Source organism: Nomascus leucogenys, chromosome 2 (genome assembly GCF_006542625.1).
Source record: "Nomascus leucogenys isolate Asia chromosome 2, Asia_NLE_v1, whole genome shotgun sequence".
Classification (NCBI taxonomy): domain Eukaryota; kingdom Metazoa; phylum Chordata; class Mammalia; order Primates; family Hylobatidae; genus Nomascus; species Nomascus leucogenys.
The window spans coordinates 19,354,420-19,366,478 of record NC_044382.1 but is presented as its reverse complement, the minus strand read 5'-3'; the positions used below and the strand labels follow the sequence as shown (position 1 = coordinate 19,366,478).

Sequence of the window (12,059 nt, the reverse complement as noted above, 5' to 3'; positions counted from 1 at the left end):
CTCTCTCTAGAATATAAACTTCATGAGGATAAGGATTTTTTTTCTGTTTTATTTACTTCTGTATCTCCAAAGCCCACAAAATGTGTGGTACATGGTAGATGATTTATAAATACTTGGGTGATGGATTCTGTACTTGGCGTCAGAAGATCTGGATTAAATAGTTCTGAATCTGCCACTTATTAGCCATGTGACCTTGAGCAACCAAATGAAACTTTCTAAGCCTCGACTCCTTTAATGGTATAGTGGAATAATAATTATTGCCCCTGAGATACTTAGTGTAAAAGTATTTTATGAAGTATACAAGATCATCATAGACATTTTTTGATATTATAGTCAGAAAATGTCTTGCTCGTCCCAAATTTCTTTCTATTTGGACTTCCTTGATGATAAAAATTCTCCTGTGGGAGAATTTTTGTTGTGAACATTTTGGACATTTTGTTGTGTTTGGCTCTAGCTACAAAATGAGCATTTGTTCCTAGAAAGGGTAACATTTTTACACTTCTGTTGCCATTAGTGTGTGAGCAGGAATTAATATAAGAACTCATCGTCACTGATGACATGGGATATGGATGGGTATGTTTTGGTGGAGAAAGCACTAAGCAAATGTCTAGAGCATTGTGGGGAGGGGAATACTGGAAAGGCCATTCTAAGTGGGTGCCTGGGGGAAAAAATTAAAAAGTTCTTTATTAGTCAGGTTAAGCTATGTTATATTGCAGCACAAAACAACCTCAAATTCTCAGAAGCGTATCAGGAAAGGTTAATTTCTTATCCAAATAGTCTTCTGTGGTTTCTTACTACTCTCCAGGGGTTGGGAGGAGATAGTTGTATTATTTCACATGCCTGTGTGGGGACTTTTTAAGGAGTCTTAGTTAAACAACTTGGATAAATTTAATAAAGTCCACTGGCTTAGGAGACTCAGCATATGAACTATGAATAAAATAGCTTCCCACCTCTTAGGGTATTCTGAATGTTCTGACACCAGATTTTGGTATCATTTTAGGTTGGGTTTTTTTGTTGTTGTTGTTTTTGTCAGTAAAATCCTGGCTTTTGAGGAAAAAGGAGGAAGTCTAATTCCACCACAGAACCCACTTCCCTTTTTACTTTAGGTCCATGGGGTTGCCCAGGTCTGAAATAGGTTAATAACTATCTGTTTTGTACTGTAGTGATGTAACCCTGAAAAGAATGGGCTTTTGATAAGGATTAATTTCAAAATGATACCAAATGATTGATTGTTCCACTCTTATCAAAGCACACTCAAATCTGTACTAACCCAGGGATACAGAAAGATTCAGAAAGCACAATCCTTTGAATTTTAGGACAAACTTTACTTAGAGAAATGTATCCTTAATAAACAAAAAAAGAAAATAAACTTGGGACATTTAAAACTTTACATTTTGCCATATTTCAAATCAGATTTAAGATAGCTTAAAATAATATAAACATATAAGAAGACAATTTAAGTTAAAAGTGGAAGAGAGGCTGGGCGCGGTGACTCATGCCTGTAATCCCAGCATTTTGGGAGGCTGAGGTGAGTGGATCACTTGAGGCCAGGAGTTTGTTCAAGACCAGCCTGGCCAACATGGTGAAACCCCATCTCCACTAAAAATACAAAAGTCGAGCATGGTGGCACATGCCTGTAGTCCCAGCTACTTGGGTGGCTGTGGCAGGTGAATCGCTTGAGCCTGGGAGATGGAGGTTGCAGTGAGTCAAGGTCACACCACTACATTCCGGCCTGGGTGACAGAGTGAGACTCTGTTTAAAAAATAAATAAAATAAAATAAAGTAGAAAAGAAACAAAAATGATAAGATAGGGACATTAAATGGAGTTAGAAATGAGGCTAATAAATAATGAATATGCTGCACCGTGGAATACTACTCAGCCATAAAACAGAGCAAAATAATGGACTTCGCAGCAACTTGGATGGAGCTGGAAGCCATTATCTTTTTTTTTTTTTTTTTTTTTTTTTGAGACGGAGTCTTGCTCTTTCACCCAGGCTGGAGTGCAGTGGGTCACTGCAAGCTCCACCTCCCGGGTTCACGCCATTCTCCTGCCTCAGCCTCTCCGAGTAGCTGGGACTACAGGCGCCCGCCACCACGCCAGGCTAATTTTTTGTATTTTTAGTAGAGACGGGGTTTCACCGTGGTCTCGATCTCCTGACCTCGTGATCCGCCCGCCTCGGCCTCCCAAAGTGCTGGGATTACAAGCGTGAGCCACTGCGCCATTATCTTAAGTGAAATAATTCACGAATGGAAAACCAAAGATTGTATGTTCTCACTTGTAAGTGGGAGCTAAGCTATGAGGATGCAAAGGCATAAGAATGACTTTGAGGACCCAGAGAGAAGAGTGGGAGGGAGGTGAGGAATAAAAGACTACGTATATTGGGTACAGTGCATACTGCTCAGGTGATGGGTGCCTCAAAATCTCAGAAATCCGGCCGGGTGTGGTGGCTCACGCCTGTAATCCCAGCACTTTGGGAGGCTGAGGTGGGCAGATCACGAGGTCAGGAGATCGAGACCATCCTGGCTAACACGGTGAAACCCTGTCTCTACTAAAAATGCAAAAAATTAGCCGGGCATAGTGGCAGGCGCCTGTGGTCCCAGCTACTCGGGAGGCTGAGGCAGGAGAATGGTGTGAACCCGGGAGGTGGAGGTTGCAGTGAGTCAAGATTGTGCCACTGCACTCCAGCCTGAGTGACAGAGCAAGACTCCGTCTCAAAAAAAAAAAAAAAAAAAAAACCCTCAGAAATCCCCACTAAAGAATGGATCCATGTAATCAAAAACTATCTGTACCCCCAAAACTATTGAAATAAAAAAAAATAAAAAAAATGAATGTGACACAGTCCTATATGTATTTGACAACTAGCCCCAAGTTGGGTTGGGCTTTAAGCTTTCTTGTTGTCAGTGCAAATAGAGAAACTCAACCAAGTACACAGTTTTGCAGTATCCACGAGACAAATGTTTAGGAAAAGTACAACTGCATCTAATACTATGCCCAGAAATAATGTGTCCCTGGGTTCTTACAAAGAGAGCACTGCATTATAAAATACAGAGGCCTGAAGATCCTCCTTCCAGGAGACCCAAGGATGAGGTTCACAGGCCTGGTTCTTATAGGTGGAAGCATTATTTCTCAAATTTCAATTGTCTTTATTATTTCTGCCATATATACTTACTAAATTTTAGAAATTATTATTATTATCATTATTATTATTTTTTGAGAGGGAGTCTCACTCTGTCACCCAGACTGGAGTGCAGTGGCATGATTTCAGCTCCCTGCAACCTCTACCTCCTGGGTTCAAGTGATTCTTGTGCCTCAGCCTCCCAAGTAGCTTGGATTACAGGTGGGTGCCACCACACCCAGCTAATTTTTTATATTTTTTTGGTAGAAACGGGGTTTCACCATGTTGGCCAGGCTGGTCCTGAACTCCTGATGTCAAGTGATCCGACCACCTCAGCCTCCCAAAGTGCTGGGATTACAGGCATGAGCCACTGTGCCCGGCTAGAAATTATTAACCTAATTTTTTTTTAATGTAGATTTTATTTTGACTCAGTTTTAAACTTAACCTAATCTTAGCAAGGTAGATAAGCTAGTTATGTTTTTTTCTAATATCCTTTAAGTCAAGTTTATAAGGATTAAAATTAAAAAGTCTATTTTAATCTAAAATTTTCTTATGTAACATTAATAGTTTGTAGGCCACACCTTGGGAAACACTGACTTAAGGAAAAGGAAAAATCCAGTATTTGAATATCCATGACCTCATTGCATTTTAATATTTCTTGAGAGATGTCATCTTAATATTTCTTGAGAGGTATTATTATCACCAACAGAGATGGGGAAACAGATTAAAGAACTTTTGTAAAGTTCCATGATAACTGAGAAGAGATAAAACTCAGGTCTTCTGATGAAAACCAAGTTCTGGCTTCTAGATGGGTGTAGAGAAGGCCTTTTTCCCAAACTGAAGTTCAAACTCTCTTTGACTGTTTACCCCTTTGCTTCCTGCCAGAATGCCCCACCCCACTTACTCCATAGTGATGCCCACCTGTGGTTAATGGAGCCGAGGTTGCTGGACCAAAGGGAGGAAGTCTGTCAGGCATATGTGGAACCCAAAAGAGGAACTTTATCAACTGTCATGGACAGCTCTGCCACTTTGTGACCCTGTGGATTTTTTGGGAAGTGTTTTTGTGGTTCACCAGTCTCTCATTAGGCAAGGCCACTTGTCCTGGGTTGGTCTTCTTCATTGGTGGAAAGTACAGCTGGGAGATTTGGAATGGTTGCAGATTGACTTGACTCTCGGCAGGAACTGCCACCATGAGCTTTTGGGGAAAGACCTCAAGCTGTGGTGTGTTGCTGAGGATTGTGGGATTCCTCTAAATCGTGGGGAACATTTTGAGTCATCACTGGCAGCAGGTTTCTGATGACAACTTGAGCAACCTCAGAATGAAGAAGCCATATTCATCTCTCACATGAATATGACTTTGGGTAAATCATCTCGAAATCTGAACCCATGGTTGTGATCCATATTCCTCCTGGGTTCTGATTTTTAGTGTAGTCTTTTTCTTCTTATTTTTTCTTCGTTGTGCATCTCTTAAGGAGGTTTTTAAAATCTCATAATTAAAAAATTTATTTCTTCAAAACTTTTTATTTTGAAATCACTGTAAACTCACATACGTTTGTATAAAATGCCACAGAAAAATCCTGTGTGCCTTTTACTCAGTTTATCCTAATGATAACATCCTTAAAGAGATTTAAAAATTACTGAGACATAATTTAAATATGATAAAATTCACTCTTTTATGCATTTAAATATCCTTTATGTTTTTTCATAGCTTATTAGCTCATTTCTTTTCAGTGCTGAATAATTCTTAATCGTCTGGATGTACCATAGCTTATTTATCCATTCACCTATTGAAGGATGTTCTAGTTGCTTTTAAGTTTTGGCAATTATGAATAAAGCTGCTGTATACATTCATGTTTAGGTTTTTGTGTAGATATAAATTTTTAAGCTCTTTGGGTAAATATACCAAGAGCGCTTGCTGAGTTGAATGGTAAGAAACTACCCAACTGTCTTCTAAAGTAGTTATACCATTTTGCATTCCCACCAACAATGAATGGGAGTTCCTGTTTCTCCACATTTTTGTCAACATTTGGTGGTGCCTGTGTTTTGGTGCCATTCTAATAAGTATGTAGTGGTATCTCATTGTTTTATTATTTGTATATATTCATTGGGTAAAGTGCACTTTTGCTGTTGACATATTGCACTGTGGTAAAGTCAGGGCCTTCAGTGCATCATTTATCACTAGAGCAAGGCACATGGTACCCACCAAGCAACCTCCCGTTACCCCCCAACCTTCTGTCCTTCTGAGTTTCCATTGTTCATTATCCCAGACTCCACATTCTGCTTTGTGTGTACACATTATTTAGTTCCCTTTTATAAGTGAGAACATAAAGAACATGTCTTTTTGTATCTGGGTTGTTTCATGTCAGAAAATGGCCTCCAATTCTATCCATCTTTCTGCACAAGATATAATTTCATTCTTTTTATGGTTGAATAGTATTCCATTGTGTATATACACCACATTTTCTTTATCCAGTCCTCCATTGATGAACACTTAGTTTGATTCTGTATGTTTGCTATTGTGAGTAATGCTGTGATAAACATATGAGTGCAGGTATCTCTGTGATAAAATGATTTCTTATCCTTTGGGTAGATACTCAGCTGGGTAGGACTGCTGGATTGTATGGTGGTTCTATTTTTAGTTCCTTAAGAAATCTTCATACTGTTTTCCATAGAGGTTATCCTAATTTACATTCTCACCAACAGTGTGTAAGTGTTCCCTTTTCTCCAAATCCTCTCCAACATCTGTTATTTTTTTTGTCTTTTTAGTAATAGTCATTCTGATTGGTGTAAGATGATATTTTGTTGTGATTTTAATTTGCATTTCTCTGATGATTAGTAATGTGTAACATTTTTTCATATACATGTTGGCTATTTGTTTATCTTGTTTTGAAAAATGTCTATTCATGTCTTTAGCCCACTTTTTAATGGGATTATTTTTTGTTATTGAGTTATTTGAGTTCCTTGTAAATTCTGGATATTAGTCCCCTCTTGGATGTATTGTTTGCAAATATTCTCTCCCATTCCACAGATTGTTTGTCACTCTGTCAATTATTTCTTTTGCTATGCAGAAGCTTTTAACTTTAAGTCCCATTTGTCTATTTTTGTTTTCGTTGCTTGTGCTTTTGAGGTCTTCTTCACGAATTCTTGACTAGCCCAATGTCAACAAGAGTTTTCCCTATGTTTTTCTAGCATTTTTATAGTGTCAGGTCTTACATTCAAGTCTTTAATCTATTGTGAGTTGATTTTTGTATTTGGTGAGTGATAGGGGTCCGGTTTCATTCTTCCACATATGGCAATTCGATTTTTCCCAGCACAATTTATTGAAAAGGATGTTCTTTCTCCAGTATATGTTCTGGTCAATTTTGTCAAAGATCCGTTGGCTGTAAGTCTGTGGTTTTATTTCTGCGTTCTGTATTTTGTTCTATTAATCTATGTGTTGATTTTTATATAAGTATCATGCTGTTTTGGTAACTATAGCCTTGTAATATAATTTGAAGTTAGGCAATGTGATACCTTCAGCTTTTTATTTTTTCCCCTTAGGATTGCTTTGGCTATTTGGGCTCCTTTTTGGCTCCATATGAATCCATTTCTTCTAACTCTGAATTCTGAATTATTTCTTCTAATTCCGTGAAAATTGACATTGGTATTTTTTTTAGACCTCCTGTGTGGACATGACATTGGCATTTTGATAGGGATTGCATTGAACTTGTAGATTACCTTGGGCTGTGTGGTCATTTTAAGACTATTAATTCGGCCAGGCACGGTGGATCACACCTGTAATCCCAGCACTTTGGGAGGCTGAGGCGGGTGGTTCACTAGAGGTCAGGAGTTCGAGACCAGCCTGACCAACATGGCAAAACTCCGTCTCTACTGAAAATACAAAAATTAGCCAGGCATGGTGGCGCGTGTCTGCAGTCCCAGTTACTTGGGAGACTGAGACTGGAGAATCGCTTGAACCCAGGAGGTGGAGGTTGTAGTGAGCCGAGATCATGCCACTGCACTCTAGCCTGGGTGACAGAGCAAGACTGTCTCAAAAAAAAATTAATTTTTCCAATCCATAAGCATGGGATGTTTTTCCATTTGCGTGTGTCATCTATAATTTCTTTCACCAGTATTTTGTAATTCTCCTTTAAAAGATTTTTTACATCCTTGGTTAAATATATCCCCAGATATTTTATTAATTTTTTTGGTAGCTATTATAAGTGGGATTGCCTTCTTAATTTGGTCCATGGATAGACCATTATAGAATGCTACCGCATATTAATTTTATATCCTGAAATTTTACTGAGTTCATTTTTCAAATCCAAAAGTTTTTTGGTGGAGTCTTTAGGGTTTTCTAGATATAAGATTATATAATCAATCAGTGAACAAGAATAATTTGACTTTCTCTTTTCCAGTTTAGATAACTTTTATTATTTCTCTTGCTTGATTGCTCTGGCAAAGACTTGCAGTACTATGTTAAATATGACTGGTTAAAGTGGGCATCTTGTCTTGTTCCAGTTCTTAGAGGGAATGCTTTCAGTTTTCCCCATTAAGTGTGACACTTGCTGTAGGTTTATCATATATGGGCTTTATTATGTTGAGGTATGTTCCTTTATGCCTAGTTGGTTGAAGATTTTTTATAATGAAGGGGTACTGAATTTTATCAAATGCTTTTGCTGCATCTGTTGAGATGATTACAGTTTTTTGTCTTAATTCTGTTCATGTGATGTATCACATTTATTGATTTGTGTATGTTGAACTATTCTTACATCCTCTTTTGTTGTTGTGGTTTTTTTTTTTTTTTTGAGACATGGTCTTGCTTTGTTATCCAGGATGGAGTGCAGTGACACAATCATAGCTGACTTTAAGCTCAAACTCCTGAGCTCAAGCTAAGGGAGGAGACCACCCCTCATATTGTCTTATGCCCAATTTCTGCCTGCAAAGAAAGAAGTAAAAACTAAAAGGCAGAGAAGAAATCCACAGGGAGACAGCCCGTTGCCGCACCCTGGGCCTAGTTAAAGATTGACCCCTGACCTAACCGGCTATGTTATCTATAGATTCCAGACATTGTATGGAAAAGTGTGAAAATCCCTGTCTTGTTCTGTTCCATTCTAATTACCAGTGCATGCAGCCCCCAGTCATGTACCCACTGCTTGCTCAATCGATCGCAACCCTCTCATGTGGACCCATTTAGAGTTGTGAGCCTTTAAAAGAGACAGGAATTGCTCACTCGGGGAGCTCAGTTTTTGGAGATGTGAGTTTTGCCGAAGCTCCCGGCCGAATAAAGCCCTTCCTTCTTTAACTCGGTGTCTGAGGGGTTTTGTCTGCAGCTCATCCTGCTACAAAACAATCTTTCTGCCTCAGCCTCCTGAGTAGCTGGGACTACAGGTGTGCACTGCCATACCCAACTAATTTTTAAACTTTTAGTGGAGATGAGGTCTCACTATGTTGCCCAGGCTGGTCTCAAACTCCCGGCCCCAAGCACTTCTCCTGCTTTAGCCTCCAAAGTGCTGGGATTACATGTGTAAGCTGCAATGCCTGGTGAGTATTATCTTTGTAATGTGCTATTGAATTTGATTTGCTAGTATTTTGTTGAAGATTTTCACATCTATGTTCATCAGGAATATTGATCTATAGTTTTATATTTTTGCTGTGTCCTTGTCTGGTTTTGGTATTAGGGTGATATTGATCTCATAGCATGAATTAGGGATAATTCCTTCCTCCTCAATTTTTTTTTGAATGTTTCAGGAAGACTGACATTAATTCTTCTTTGTATAGTTGGTAGAATTTGAATGTGAATCCATCTGGTTCTGGGCTTTTTCGTTGGGTGGAGATTTTTTAAATTATTGACTAAATTTTGCTATTATTGGTCTGTTTAGGAGTTCTATTTCTTCCTGGATCAATCTTGGAAGGTTGTATGTGTCCAGGAATTTATCCATTTCCTCTAGGTTTTCTAGTTTGTTAACATATAGTTGTTCATAATAGTCTCTGATGATCTTTTGTATTTCTGTGGTATCAGTTGCAATGTCTCCTTTTTCATTTCTGATTCTGTTTATTTGGATCCTCTTTTTGATTAATCTAGATAGTGGTTTATCAATTTTGTTTATCTTTTTGAACAACCACCTTTTTATTTCATTGATATTTTTTTCTGGTCTCATTTTATTTAGTTCTGCTCTGATCTTTGTCATTTGTTTTCTTCAGCTAACTTTGGGTTTGGTTTGTTCTTGTTTTTCTAGTTCTGTGAGGTGTGCCATTAGGTTGTTAATTTGTGATCTTTTTGCTTTTTTGATGTAGGCATTTAATACTGTAAAATTTACTCAGCATTGCTTTTGTAGTGTCCCATGGGTTTTGGTATGATGTCTTTTAATTTTCATTAGTTTTAATTTTTTTAAATTTTCCATTTAAATTTCTTTATTGACCCAGTAATCATTCAGGAGCATGCTGTTCAATTTTCATGTATTTGTACAGTTCCTGAAGTTCCTCTTGGTACTGATTTCTAGGTTTATTCCATTGTGGTCTGAGAAGATACTTGGTATGATTTTTATTTTTAAAAAATTGTTAAGACTTGCTTTGTGGCCTAAACATGGTCTATCTTGAAGAATATTCCATGTGCTGATAAAAAGAATGTACATTTTATAGTTGTTGGGTAGCATGTCATATAAATAATTGATAAGTCCATTTTGTCTAAAGTCCAATTTAAGTTCAATGTTTCTTTGTTAATTTTATGTCTCAATTACCTGTCTAGTGCTATGACTGGAGTGCTAGAGTCTCCCACTGTTATTATAGTGTCTATTTCTTTAGATCTAGTAAAATTTGTTTGGTGAATTTGGGTGCTCTCATGTTGGGTGCCTATATATTTAGGTTTGTTATATCCTCCTGCTTATTTGATCCCTTTATCTTTATATAATAACCTTCTTTGTCTTTTATTACCATTTTTTATTTAAAACTTGTTTTATCTGATATAAGTATAGCTACTTCTGTTCACTTTTGGTTTTGTTTGTGTGGAATATCTTTTTCCATACCTTTACTTTTATCAGTCTATGTGTGTCTTTATGGATAAGATGACTTTCTTGTAGACAGCATATTCTTGGATCATTAAAAAAAACCCATTCTGTTTTTTTTCAAGATGGTGGATAGGAGGTAGTGTTAGTGTCCTCCCACTTGAAAGGACAGAATAGTGGGTGGAGATTCATACTGTTAATTTTTTTTCCATGAATTACCACAGGAACTTGTCAGGAAAACTGAAAGAATTCACAGAGCCTTTGAAAGAAGCAGCAGGCTATAGCCTACTCCATGAGACAGGTGAAAAATTATAAGTTCCCAGAGTGTGAGAGGGGGAAAACCTGCATCCAAACACACATCCCTACTGGGGAATCTGAAAACCCAGATCATGGGATAAGGTCTTAACCCTGCTGAGAGCTGGAATGAATTTAGGGAGAAACGTGAAATATTAAAGTAGAAGCAGCGGTGGGAAGTGCCTTGTAGGCATTCACAATCTGCAGCATGAGCCCAGGGAAGCCATTCCTGATTATTTCCCACAGGCACCCTTGGGGAAGTTAGCCAACAAACCCAAGGAGGGGTCACAGGGTGAAAGAAGCTCCCAACTGAATTTTATGATATAATTTTGAGTGGGAACAAACTTTCTTGAAGAGAATCCAGGAGTGAGCAGGAAGTATGCTGCAGACACAAACATAGAAGCTGCATGCCTACCTTGTGGGCAGATGGGGAGGGGAATGGCCTTAAAGCTGTTATTGCTGTCTCTGTGGGGAAGCTTATGGCTTGGGTCAGGTCTGAGTTCTGTGTGTGCAGACTGCCTGGATCTAAACCTAGTGCTGTTAGTGGGACACTGTGGGAGTGAGACCAGCCTCACCAACTGTGTGGGAGCTGGGTGGGACCTACTGCTGTCAGCTAATCCTCACTCCCTTTGTGAACTCTTCTGCACAGTAGAGACAGTTATACTTTCTTCTGGAACATTGCCCTGGTGGCCTGGGAACCACCCTCTGTTCACCAAAGTGGCTGAGGCAGGCCCTGGACAAGGAGAATCTGAGCTCAGACCTGCCTAATCCTGACCCTACCTGATGGTATTTCTCTATCTGCCCTGGTAACTTAGCACAAAGACATAAACTTTTGGGAGCTTTATAGCCCTATCCGTTGCCTGAGAAGCTAGAATACTTCCCCTGGACAATTTAGGAAAAGCTTAAATCCTACTGCTACTAATGCAGCTGGTGCTCTTTTGCAAGTGCTACCTCCCAGCTGGAGGCCAACCAACTCAGGCCATTACAGCACCTCTCAATAGAATAACACTGCACCCAGGGAAGAGAAAATAATGGTGAGATCCCAGCTAACGCCACTGCCTGCAACATGCTGGCTAACCAGAGATCCTGAGTCTGTCCATGTCACAAATTCACTGCTAGCATAACCGGCATTTGAGAAATCCAGCATGCTAAACCTATTTACAACCAAGGAGTCTCATAGAGTATATGTCACACCCCTGCTGTCACCATCAGAGCAGATGCTGGTATCCACTGCCAGGAAGCCTGAAATATTCCTCAGCACCAGCCCAAAGCCTGGTAGTCCCACTGGTGGACTAGACCCAGAAGAGCAATAATGACTACTGCAGTCAGCTCTCAGGAAGCCCCAGTCCTGGCGGAAGTGGGAGAGATCCACATCAAAGGATCACCCTATAGGACAAAAGAATCTAGATGGTGGGCCTTTAGTCCCAGATCTTTCTGCTGGTGGGAAGTTTCTTATAGCAGAGATACAGTTGCAGAGCTGGGCACAGTAGGGAAAATCTGTATGCCTATGCCAACCGGCAGGCAGCCTCTGTAATCATAAAGAGCCTTGGAAAAGGGGTCCTTGTTCCCCCAGCACACTACTGCAGACACAGCTGGGGCTTCTCCCATGGGAATGAAGCATGGATGCATCTGTAGACAGCCTTCCTGGTACAATTTAGGGTGATTG

General features: G+C 39.3%; 1 long non-coding RNA gene across 1 annotated transcript in view; it reads left to right on the top strand.

Annotated features, from left to right (window-relative positions):
* Positions 1-4,628, top strand: part of LOC100601618 — a 29,980-nt gene extending 25,352 nt beyond the window's left edge. The window contains exon 5 of the long non-coding RNA XR_001115212.2: positions 4,002-4,628. This is a non-coding gene — a long non-coding RNA (uncharacterized LOC100601618). The remainder of the gene's footprint in view (positions 1-4,001) is intronic.
* The last annotated feature ends 7,431 nt before the right edge of the window (positions 4,629-12,059 follow it).